Raw genomic sequence first — 13,109 nt, forward strand, 5'->3', positions numbered from 1 at the left:
TAAAAACCACCACGACACCCTTTAAACCCCTCATCCCTGTAACATCCTGTACGTGTAGCAAAGCTCATTGCATGTAGTGTGATCTGGGTTCCTACCTTAGTTTAGTCTAAATTTTGTGAACATGTTTTGGTTTCATGTAATAAAAATGGAACCAGGGGGGAACCCCTAATGCTCAAAAAAGAACAGCCAACCAGTTATACTTGAATAGAAATATAAATATGAAGATCACATTTTCCAAGATAGGGAAGGGAATTGGGGTGGCCTAAACACGGTGAAAGTGCAACTATCCCTAAGTGGTTTTGGTAATTCATAACAACATATAGCTCATTGAGCTAATGCTATTCCAAGATGATTATTTCAGGAAAGCTCAATGGTTGGCATGGCATGGATGTGAAAGTGGAACCCTCAAAATGCTAAGGACAAAGGATTGGCTCAAGCTCAAAAGCTCAAGACTCTTCATTTTATATTTTAGTGATCCAAGATCACATTGAGTCTTTAGGAAAAGCCAATACTATCAAGGAGGGATGAGGTGTTGCTTAATGAGCCTCTTGCTTCATGTGCTTAGTGATATGCTCCAAAAACCCTCAACTACTTTCCCATATCCACATTTGACCTAAACCCTAAGCCAAACTCGGTCCTGCCGATTCTTCCTATCCGGCGCCACCGAGTTTCACTTGTCATAAGCCACTGCCAAACCCTAGCAATTCGGTTCTACCGATAGGGATCTCGGTCTCACCGAGATGGGATTGCAAACTCTCTGTTTCCCTTTCGTAACTTTTCGGTCTCACCGAAAGAGCGAATCGGTCCCACCGAGATTGCAATGTAAATTCAATGTTTCTCCTTTGTAACTTTCGGTCTCACCGAAAGAGCAAATCGGTCCCATCGAGTTTGCCTGACCAACTCTCTGGTTAGCTAATTACCAAATTCGGTCTCACCGAGTTTGTGTAATCGGTCGCACCGAGATTACGTTATGCCCAAACCCTAACCATATCGGTCCTACCGAGTTGCATGTCAGTCCCACCGAAAATCTCTAACGGTCACTAGGTTTATATTTTCGGTCCGACCGAGTTTGTTGATTCGGTCCCACCGAGATTGGAAAACTGTGTGTAACGGTTGGATTTTGTGTGGAGGCTATATATACCCCTCCACCTCCTCTTCATTTGGAGAGAGAGCCATCAGAACGCATACACCATTCCAACTCATATGTTCTGAGAGAAAACCACCTACTCATGTGTTGAGACCAAGATATTCCATTCCTACCATATGAATCTTGATCTCTAGCCTTCCCCAAGTTGCTTTCCACTCAAATCTTCTTTCCACCAAATCCAAATCCTATGAGAAAGAGTTGAGTGTTGGGGAGACTATCATTTGAAGCACAAGAGCAAGGAGTTCATTACCTACACACCATTTGTTACTTCTTGGAGAGTGGTGTCTCCTAGATTGGCTAGGTGTCACTTGGGAGCCTCCGACAAGATTGTGGAGTTGAACCAAGGAGTTTGTAAGGGCAAGGAGATCGCCTACTTCGTGAAGATCTACCGCTAGTGAGGCAAGTCCTGTGTGGGCGATGGCCATGGTGGGATAGACAAGGTTGCTTCTTCGTGGACCCTTTGTGGGTGGTTGCTTCTTCGTGGACCCTTCGTGGGTGGAGCCCTGTGTGGACTCGCGCAACCTTTACCCTTTGTGGGTGGAGCCCTGTGTGGACTCTCGCAACCGTTACCCTTTGTACGTTGAAGTCTCCATCAACGTGGATGTAGGATAGCACCACCTATCCGAACCACGGGAAAAACATCCGTGTCTCCAATTGTGTTTGAATTCTCCAAACCCTTCCCTTTATATTCTTGCAAGTTGCATGCTTTACTTTCCGCTGCCAATATACTCTTTGCATGCTTGCTTGAATTGTGTGATGATTGATTGACTTGTCCTAAAATAGCTAAAATCTGCCAAGAACTAAAATTGGGGAAAGGTTAAGTTTTTATTTGGTCAAGTAGTCTAATCACCCCCCCCCTCTAGACATACTTTTGATCCTACAAGTGGTATCAGAGCTTTGGTCTCCATTTGCTTTGATCTCCATAGCTTTGGTGGTCATAGCCTTAGTTTCATAACCTAGGAGAGTATGGCGTCTAGCAAGGGAAATTACCACCGTAGAGGTCCCTACTTTGATGGTACTAATTTTGCTAGTTGGAAGCATAAAATGAAAATGCATATTCTTGGACATAACCCCGCCGTTTGGGCTATTGTGTGTGTTGGTTTGCAAGGTGACTTCTTTGATGGGAGAGAACCAAACCGTGAAGCTACCACGGATGAGTTGAAGATGTTGCAATACAATGCTCAAGCTTGTGATATTCTCTTCAACGGATTGTGCCCCGAAGAATTCAACAAAATCAGCCGTCTTGAGAATGCGAAGGAAATTTGGGATACTTTGATTGATATGCACGACTCCGTCAAGGAATCCAAGTTGGATGTGCTTCAAAGCCAACTTGACAAGTTCAGGATGAAGGATGGTGAAGGTGTCGCTGAAATGTACTCTAGGCTTGCTCTCATCACAAATGAGATTGCCGGCTTAGGAAGTGAAGAGATGACCGGCAGATTCATCATCAAGAAGATTCTAAGAGGCTTGGATGGAAAATATGATACCGTGTGCACATTGATCCAAATGATGCCCAATTACAAAGATCTCAAGCCAATGGAGGTGATTGGAAAAATTGTTGCTCATGAGATGTCACTTAAGGATAAAGAGGAACTTCACAACAAATCAAGTGGTGCCTATAAAGCCTCATGTGAAGCCCCTACATCATCAAGTGAGAAACAAGACTTCAATGAAGAATTGAGCTTAATGGTGAAGAACTTCAACAAGTTCTACAAGAGTAGAAGCAAAGATAGAAGCTTCAAGTCAAGGTCCTACAATGACAAAAGATCTTCTAGTCGAGAGCGAAACTGCTATAGTTGTGGAAGACCCGGACACTATTCCAATGAGTGTACGGCTCCCTACAAGAGAAGAGAAGATTCTCCAAAAATAAGAAGCAAAGAATCACCACCAAGAGAGAGGAGGAGTAGAGATGATCGTTATGAACGAAGATACTCACGAAGAAGCAAGGATTCGGAAAGGAAGGAAAAATCGTCGAGGAGCTACACAAGACGAAGACATCAAGCTCATGTTGGTGAATGGGTATCCGGCTCCGACTCCGACAGCCACTCCGAGAGAAGTTATCACTCCGACTCCGAAGATACTCAAGATGAAGGTGTTGCCGGTCTAGCACTTGTGTCAACCAACTCCTACGACATATTTGACTCACCAAATGAAGGAATTGGAAGATGCTTCATGGCCAAAGGTCCTAAGGTAACACACCCCGAGTATGTTGATTTCAATAGTGATGAAGATGACTTGTTAGGTGATGATTTGCTTGTTGACAACTCTAGTGATGAATACTATGATGAAACGTCAATTAAACATGCTAATTAAGATAAAACGAATGACAATGATAAGGAGAAGATTGAGGCTCTAACTAAAGAACTAAACACTCTTAAGTTAGCTCATGAAACTATCTTCGAAGATCATCGAGAACTTTTAAGAGCTCATGAGAAATTACGCTTTGAAAAGCTCAATCTTGAGTAAGAGCATGAGTTCTTAAAAGCAATCAATGATGATCTCCGCAAGAAAAGCTCTTCTCACATTGCCAAGCGTTCACTCTTATCCACTTACATGCCTCAAGTCAAGTCTAGTAACAAGAACAAGAAAGATTCTTCCTCTAGTAGTAACAATGATCATGCTAAATCCAATATTGTTGCTTCTAGTAGTTCTCTTGATTCCACTAATGATTCTCTTAGCCAAGTTACACTTGAGCAAGAAAATAGCTTATTGAAGGGAATTATAGAGAAAGGAGTGTACAAAAGCCTTGCCGGGAGTAAGCAATTCGAGGAAATTGTGCGCAAGCAAGGAATGCACCGGAAGAATCAAGGTGTTGGTTTTGAACGAAAGTTCAATGCCAATGGAGTTGAGTGGGAAGAAGATTAATATCCCAAGACTACTTCAAGTTCCACTTCATCAAGTACGACTACAACTCCAAGGATTCCCATCAAGATGGTGTGGATCCAAAAGAAGAAGAACTAGAGAGTTCTTGAGGGTGACTCCGCCAACATACTTCACTCTTATCATTTTGGCAAGAAAAAGTGCAATCAACTTCCACATCTTGCACTAGTTCAAGGAGTCACAAACCCTCTTGTTGGTAAGACAAGGGACAAGGTAACCTAAAAGTTTTCATGGACATCATATTGTGTATTCATCACTCTATGTCTATGGATATCCTTGTTTGTTCCTTGTGGGACTAACCCATGTAGGTATTGAAAGTGCAATTCACTCAAATGGATAACTCCAAGTGATCTACATCAACATTGAGCATCCACATCTTCAACATCTACATGAAGTCATCATCGACAAAACCCAAGGTTAGTTCATCCCTCTTAGGGGGGATATCACATCTAGGGGGAGCTTTACTCTAAGACTGAGCTAAAGCAACTCTAAAGATGTGAAAACAACAATGCTTTATGTAAAAGTGGTAACCCCACTTGAGCTTAAACGATGAGTATGACCTATGATCAAGTGCTCTCACTTGACTCCTAAGTCAATATACTCATATATAGATGACCTTGTCATCGCAAATTGCTTGATAGATGCTAGAATTGGTTGTGCATGCCTTGCCACATATTTCATTTGCCATCTTATTGTGTGAGCATGCTGGTTGCATATTTTACTCATTCGAGGACATCCACTTGTTGTTTTGGTTGTTTGGTTTTATTTTCTTTTGCCAAGTGGATGGACAAGAATGCCTAAGTACCTCCTCTAGCTATCTATGCTTTTCTCGTCTCAAACTCTATTCATGCTGCATCACAAAATTTGATCAAGTCAGATTCGAACCACTCTGTGTGAGGAGCGCTCGGAGTCCCCGATTCGTCATAGACTTAAACTTCCAAAACCTCTTTATGATTCTCGGTCTGACCGATACCCCACTTTCGGTCCTACCGAGATCATTAAGTTGATCTAGGTTTTCGATCTCGGTGCAACCGATTTGAACATTTTGCTCCCACCGAGTTTCAGTAACTGCCTGCAGTTATGAATCTCGGTGCCACCGAGTTGTTCCACTCGGTCACACCGACAGGGTCGGGCTATATATAGTCACGGGCAAAATTTGGAAATTTCTCCGAACCCCTTCGCCCGCGCGATAGCCTGCTCTGCCAACGTGGTCTCCGGATCGTCTCCTTGCCGCCAGCCGCCTCCAGTCGCTGGTCTCCGTCGCCGTCAATGGGAATTTTGCCCCGCCGTTGCCGCCGTAGCGAGTCTCCGCCGAACTAGGGTATGGACTCGATCTTTGTGCTATTCCCCAATCCGATTCTTAGCACATTGTGATCATCATGATTCTTGCCACGATTGAAACACTCCTATCCAGTCAATACGCCCGTAGATTAGCTTTGATTCGAAAATTTTAGGGTTAGGTTTCCGCCAAAACCATCTCGGACCCACCGAGTTGAAAAACTCGGTCCCACCGATTTGGCTTATGCCATTGCACAAGTGAGACTCGGTCTGATCGAGAATTACCTATCGGTGTGACCGATTTTGGAATTCTGTGAAACCCTAGCAGTCTCGGTGCCACCGAACTGTGACTCGGTCCAACCGAGTTCACTAGTTTAGGTTCCACAACTGCTTCGGTATCACCGAGTTTGAAAATCGGTAGATCCGAGATGATTTTAGTGGGAAACTAAAACTGAGTTTTTGGATCATTCTTTTGCAAAAATCTCTGCATTTTGTGATGCTCATCCATTCTACCTCATCTATAAACTATTCACAGGGTCAGCAGTCAGAGTTTGCAGCATGTCTGATCAGAGTGATAGCCAAAACATGTCAGAAGAGCAAGTGCAGATGAGTGAGGGCACTAGCCCCTCCAGCTCTTCAGATGATGGCAGCAGAAGTACCCCAAGCAATCTGCCAAAAGCTGCCACCAGACAGAGGAAGAAGAGAACTTCAGACTCCGAAGATGAAGATTATATGGCAGAAGAAGAGGCCACATCAAAGAGAGTTGAGTCAGCTCAAGGCACAAAGTCAGGTCTAAAGATCAAAAGGCCAGCAGGCAGGCAGCCTATGTCAAAGGCTAGAGCTTCAACTGAAAAGCCTGCACCCAAAGAGCCAGTTGCTACAGAAGGCAAGAAGAGGAAGGAAAGGGTCAGGAAGACCGTAGCCAGAGTGCTTGGAAAGGCTTCCATCATGGAAGAGGAAGAGGAAGAAGAGGTAGCTGCACCAGCACCTAAGGCACCCAAGCTGATGGGTGATGCCATAAGATCAGAGGCTACTGCATCTAAGCCCAAAGCTGCCTCCAAGCCAAAACCAAAGAGGAATACAAGGAGCATTCCTGCAGCTGAGAAGAACAAGGCCCCAGTGCCTGAGACTGTTGCTGAAGAAGAGGATGAAGAGCAAGTTCTTAGAAAGCTCAAGCCCAATATCCCAGACCACAACGATGCTCATCCTGTGGCTGAGGACATGAAGCTCAGGAGAGATTCAGGGCTGAGGAAGTGGAGAGAAGCAGACCCGTATGCTTCAAGAAGGAGGACTGATGTTGACTACAGGTTCCACACTAAGGAACAGCAGGACTTCTATGAGACAGTACTGCTTGATAAGAAGCCAATAGTCTGTGATATGAGATGGGTTGACTGGCAGTACATCAAGGACAATGAGGAGCACTATCCTGGAGTGCAAGACAGCTTCATAGCTTGTGGAGTAGCTGACTTTGTTGGGCAGAAGCTCACAAAGTGGAATGAGGAGCTCATCATGCAATTCTACTCTACGGCACACTTTTATCCAGATGGGAGGATCACATGGATGTCTGAGGGTACGAGGTACCAATCAACTGTTGAGGAATGGGCAAAATTGATCAATGCCCCAGAGGAGCAAGCAGATGCCTTGGATATCTATGCCAAGAAGAAAATGGATCATAACTCAATGTCCAACATGTACAAGGAAATTCCCAATGAAGCTCTTGACACTTTCAAATTTGGCTCAGTACATTATCTTCTGTCAGGGCTGCCAACCATCAATTGGATATTGAGGCACACCTTATTGCCCAAGTCTGGAGATCACAAGATGATAAGAGGCCATGCAATCAACTTGCTACATGTATTTGATGTGCCACAGAAATTCAAGGTCATGAGCCTCATAGTAGAGACTATCAAGAGGACTGCAGCAGATCAGAAGAGGAGCTGTGGTTATGCCCCTCAAATTCAGGAGCTCATCAACTCTAAGATGGGCATGGGCATATATTTATTGGACAAGGAACACCTGCCCATCCGTCCAGATTTTAAGGACAATCAAGTTGTAATGACTGAGAATGAGCCATCGTCTGCCCAAGCACAAGCAAAGAAGGAGAAGGCAAGGAAGGAGAAAGCTGCCAAGATGCCAATTCAAGAGGAGGCATCTGAGTATTTCTTGAAAACCAAACAAGAGCAGCTTGGTTACCTGATTGCATCCACCCTGCGGATTGAGCAAGGACTAGCCACCCTAACTCAAAACCAGGCAAGCTTAGAGAGAATCATGGAACAAAAGTTCTATGACTTGGATGTCAAGGTAACGGAGATTCAGTCTGCAGTGGAGCAGCTCCAAGATGATATGCAGGAGAGGAGAGGCAGGACTACCACTCATGCCTTTGCTAGAGTGCCACGAGGTCTGAGGTCGTCTGCCGTGCCAGTTGCTGACACAAGAGCACCACCTCAGCACCAGCTACAGCCTCAGTTCCACCAGCTCCAGCATCTACTTCAGCTCCAACTCCAGCGTCTACTTCAGCATCTACAGAAGCCTTCGTCCTTGGAGTGATCCGGACTCCACCACCACCAGAAGATCAAGCCTGAGCGTCGATCTAGTACTATGCATTTTCTAGGAACTTTTTGGTAACTTATTGCCAAAGGGGGAGAAAAATGTATAGATCATAGGCTTCGAGAGAGAGAGTGTTGCTTTTCTCTCTTGCTTTATTTGGTGGTTTTTCAAACTTGTTTGCTTTTGAGTGCTTGAGATACTACGTCATTATTTGTGAGACATTGATGATCATGTGTTTGATCATAAGCTACACTTGATGTTTGCTTAATGCTATTATCTTATCTATCTTATGTGATCATTCACTATTCTTGGTGATGAGTGCATGTATTTCATTCTTATCATTTTAAGCGCTCCACCAAGATGTATGTGACATGGAAGAGTAACCCATGACTCTAACTCCTTGTGCATTTGCAGTCCAAAGCAAATTTTAAATATGCACAAATTTAGGGGGAGCTCTTACTTATCACATACTTCTCAAAGCGACGATATATTTCATGCTTATTATCATTTGTCGAAGCTTTGATCTATATGTTGTCATCAATTACCAAAAAGGGGGATATTGAAAGTGCAACTATCCCTAGGTGGTTTTGGTAATTCATAACAACATATAGCTCATTGAGCTAATGCTATTCCAAGATGATTATTTCAGAAAAGCTCAATGATTGGCATGGCATGGATGTGAAAGTGGAACCCTCAAAATGCTAAGGACAAAGGATTGGCTCAAACTCAAAAGCTCAAGACTCTTCATTTTATATTTTAGTGATCCAAGATCACATTGAGTCTTTAGGAAAAGCCAATACTATCAAGGAGGGATGAGGTGTTGCTTAATGAGCCTCTTGCTTCATGTGCTTAGTGATATGCTCCAAAAACCCTCAACTACTTTCCCATATCCACATTTGACCTAAACCCTAAGCCAAACTCGGTCCTACCGATTCTTCCTGTCCGGCGCCACCGAGTTTCACTTGTCATAAGCCACTGCCAAACCCTAGCAATTCGGTTCTACCGATAGGGATCTCGGTCTCACCGAGATGGGATTGCAAACTCTCTGTTTCCCTTTCGTAACTTCTCGGTCTCACCGAAAGAGCGAATCGGTCCCACCGAGATTGCAATGTAAATTCAGTGTTTCCCCTTTGTAACTTTCGGTCTCACCGAAAGAGCAAATCGGTCCCACCGAGTTTGCCTGACCAACTCTCTGGTTAGCTAATTACCAAATTCAGTCTCACCAAGTTTGTGTAATCGGTCGCACCGAGATTACGTTATGCCCAAACCCTAACCATATTGGTCCTACCGAGTTGCATGTCAGTCCCACCGAAAATCTCTAACGGTCACTAGGTTTACATTTTCGGTCCGACCGAGTTTGTTGATTCGGTCCCACCGAGATTGGAAAACTGTGTGTAACGGTTGGATTTGTGTGGAGGCTATATATACCCCTCCACCTCCTCTTCATTTGGAGAGAGAGCCATCAGAACGCATACACCATTCCATCTCATATGTTCTGAGAGAAAACCACCTACTCATGTGTTGAGACCAAGATATTCCATTCCTACCATATGAATCTTGATCTCTAGCCTTCCCCAAGTTGCTTTCCACTCAAATCTTCTTTCCACCAAATCCAAATCCTATGAGAGAGAGTTGAGTGTTGGGGAGACTATCATTTGAAGCACAAGAGCAAGGAGTTCATTACCTGCACACCATTTGTTACTTCTTGGAGAGTGGTGTCTCCTAGATTGGCTAGGTGTCACTTGGGAGCCTCCCACAAGATTATGGAGTTGAACCAAGGAGTTTGTAAGGGCAAGGAGATCGCCTACTTTGTGAAGATCTACCGCTAGTGAGGCAAGTCCTGTGTGGGCGATGGCCATGGTGGGATAGACAAGGTTGCTTCTTCGTGGACCCTTTGTGGATGGTTGCTTCTTCGTGGACCCTTCGTGGGTGGAGCCCTGTGTGGACTCGCGCAACCGTTACCCTTTGTGGGTGGAGCCCTGTGTGGACTCTCGCAACCGTTACCCTTTGTGGGTTGAACTCTCCATCAACGTAGATGTAGGATAGCACCACCTATCCGAACCACGGGAAAAACATCCGTGTCTCCAATTGCGTTTGAATTCTCCAAACCCTTCCCTTTACATTCTTGCAAGTTGCATGCTTTACTTTCCGCTGCCAATATACTCTTTGCATGCTTGCTTGAATTGTGTGATGATTGCTTGACTTGTCCTAAAATAGTTAAAATCTGCCAAGAACAAAAATTGGGAAAAGGTTAAGTTTTTATTTGGTCAAGTAGTCTAATCACCCCCCCTCTAGACATACTTTCGATCCTACACACGGGAAAAGACGCCCAAGTACTTTTCACATAAAATTTACACTAAAACAAATAAAAATATTTTTTACAAAATATAATTTGTATAGCAGTTTATATAGATTATTTATAAATACTTTTAGCTGCCTTTGAAGATACCATGTATGTCAAATAAAACATGTATGCCTTAAATGCTTTTTACAGGGAAATTGCTCCTTAAATGTGTTGTATATTTCCCCCTCCTATAACAAATGTTAAAATATCCCTGTGCACCATGCCTTCTATCCCCGAGGTCATCCAAATATGTCCATAATAAATGTTTCACCTAGGAGAGAACACCTTCCAGTCTCAAAGGAATTTATTGTATGAAAAAAAATCGTCATGACAACAAAAGTCCAACCCAATAGTCATGGTCAACAAATCAAAAGATGAAAGAGATCAAATAAAAAACTCAAGATTGAGGCCTAATAGAAGAGGGCCATTAGGTGGAGGGCACGTGGCCTAGTCCACTATGGATCATGCGAGAATTCCTCTTTTCTAGTCCAACCATGGAGTAGCGAGTATACATTGTTTTTGTATGCGATCCTTGATTACAAGGAGCCAAAGCGCTAAGAGTTGGTTTTCGGGTTGAAGCGCGGAGAGTTTGAATAGTAGCACTAGATTAGGAAGGCACACGTCCCGCACCCGTCTATATTTGATGAAATTACTAGTAAAATGCCCGTGCGTTGCTACGGTTTGGATAATAGAGAAGAGTTCCATCGAGTGCAACATGTAATTTTTAAATTAAGTAGAAAAATATCAAATGCTTACATATGCTTCTCTGGTAAGTACAATGCTTCCATCCCAATGTAGCACACAAGTATGAATTCATGCAATTTTTTCCTTTAAAGTGCTAGCAAATCTATGTTGAAGCTTGTCGAAAACTGTCAATTCTTATTTATTATAGTAGCCAATAGACATCCTACAAAGAAATTAATACACTCTAAACTGTTGGTGTTCATTGGTTCAACTATCAATACTCTCTTGTGTTCAGACTTACAATCATGACACATGTGTAGCCGGTGGATCCTATGCATGGAAGCATTGCATATATATCAAACAATATTTACCCATGTAAGGCACTGAATAGAAAGAAATGAGCTAACAGAACATACAAAACACCTTATTTCACAGTTACATGCTAGAGATATTTTTTTTCAAAAAGGAGGAAATCCCCCGGCCTCTGCATCGCAATGATGCATGCAGCACAGAGACATACCAAACCTTTTCATAGTGCTGCCCCGGTGACCCTATATCTAGATTCTAGAGCTTAACTCTAGTTTGATTGTCACACTGACCATATAGTATGTTCTTCATGAAGAATTATCCTAAAATTACAATCCAAAAAATTCTTGTAAACTGGTATCTCAAGAAAATCACTTGATTCAAGAAGAAATAGATAAATAGAAATAATAAAGGAACTTGACATATACAGATTAGTCTGAATTTTTTTTGAACTCTTAGATTAGTTTGAATTAGTACTACTTAAAATGTTATCATTCCGGTAACATTAGAAGTACCGACCACAAAATTACTCCATATCCTAGTGGTTGCACGTGAGCCGTAGGATTTGCGTGAGACAGCCTGGCGACACGATGCAGTTTCCGATCGGCACAATTTGTCGTTTCCAGTCTTTTTTCCTCACTCATCAATTCGTCCCCATCCCTTTTCCTCTTTCTGCCATAGTGATAAGGTTCGTCAGCACAAAATCGGCCTCCGGTGGAGGGCAAGCTGCTCGACGGCGATAACTCGCGCGACCGCGACGGCGAGTGGAGGATCAGCTGATTGGTGGCGATAAATCGCGCGACCAAGACGGGGGAGAGCGACGCAGTGCGGCGAGGAATTTCAGTCGCTATTGCGTCGATAGCTCGTGCGACCGCGGCGGGGAAGAGACACGTCCGCGCGACGAGGGAGCCTAGCCGCTCGCTGCTGACAGCTCGCGCGACTGCGGCCTGTGCAGCAGAGGCGCATCCGCACGACTACAGAGCTAAGTCGCTAGGTGAGTCCCTCCAAAAACTACGCTCGTGTTGTCCTCCCTCTGTTTTTACCCGCTCCCTCTGTTGTCCTCCCAGTCGTGTGTGGGGTGGTGCTGGGGGAGGGTGTGGAGAGGAGAGAACCGGGAGAGGAAGAGGCACGCACATCGGGAGACATTTTTGTTCATCAATCCCGTGGTTTGAGTAGTTACATAGCAACAGCTAGGCTATGTGGATTCACGGGGAGCATTCAGATGCAATTTTCCTATCCATCAAATGGATTTCATTTATTTGATGGACAATTTTTGGGGGATTCACGTAGCTAGCGACCATGGGGATATATGCAGGGATTGGGATTGAGAGGCAAACTTATTTTGCAGACAATGGATTGGCAATTTTATTCAACATACCTGGGGCTATTTATTGATTCTGTGCATCATTGCTAGCATTTGTTAGGCAATTATATGCTAGGCAGATGATATTTTCCAAAATAACACTTCGGGGTAAGAACAAGGTTGTGTGAACTGAACTAAACGAGGCAAGACATTTCAATTATATTTTTTGTATAGTGGCCTGAGCAAGGTTGCCTGCACAATCATATATGTTGCTGCATGTAGCACTGCCTGCTGCGAAGTTTCGTTGATATTGATATTCCTTTCAATATTGATTGAAGAATCATCGCAAAGAGTCATTGCCATGGTTCTCACATGCCTGAATCTGTATGGGAAATTTTCAGAGTTCTTAAACATGCATTAACTATGCAATTATACTTGGTATGCTGCATGTACTGGTTCGTTCTTGCAGGCCTGAATTAGTACAGGATTTTTTATAGAGTCCTTAACATGCATCAGTTATGCAAGTATATGTTAAACAGAGGAGGGGCATTTTATTCATCAGATGGGGGCCATTTTAATTTGGATTTGGCTGACAGAGTAGGAACTTTTTTACTGTCACT

General features: G+C 43.6%; 1 long non-coding RNA gene across 1 annotated transcript in view; it reads left to right on the top strand.

Moving 5' to 3' along the window:
• The first annotated feature begins 11,843 nt into the window (after window positions 1–11,843).
• The window catches only part of LOC119355852, a 9,659-nt gene continuing 8,393 nt past the window's right edge, over window positions 11,844–13,109 (top strand). Inside the window, exon 1 of the long non-coding RNA XR_005171717.1 lies at window positions 11,844–12,180. This is a non-coding gene — a long non-coding RNA (uncharacterized LOC119355852). The remainder of the gene's footprint in view (window positions 12,181–13,109) is intronic.

This window comes from Triticum dicoccoides, chromosome 2A (genome assembly GCF_002162155.2).
Source record: "Triticum dicoccoides isolate Atlit2015 ecotype Zavitan chromosome 2A, WEW_v2.0, whole genome shotgun sequence".
NCBI lineage: Eukaryota > Viridiplantae > Streptophyta > Magnoliopsida > Poales > Poaceae > Triticum > Triticum dicoccoides.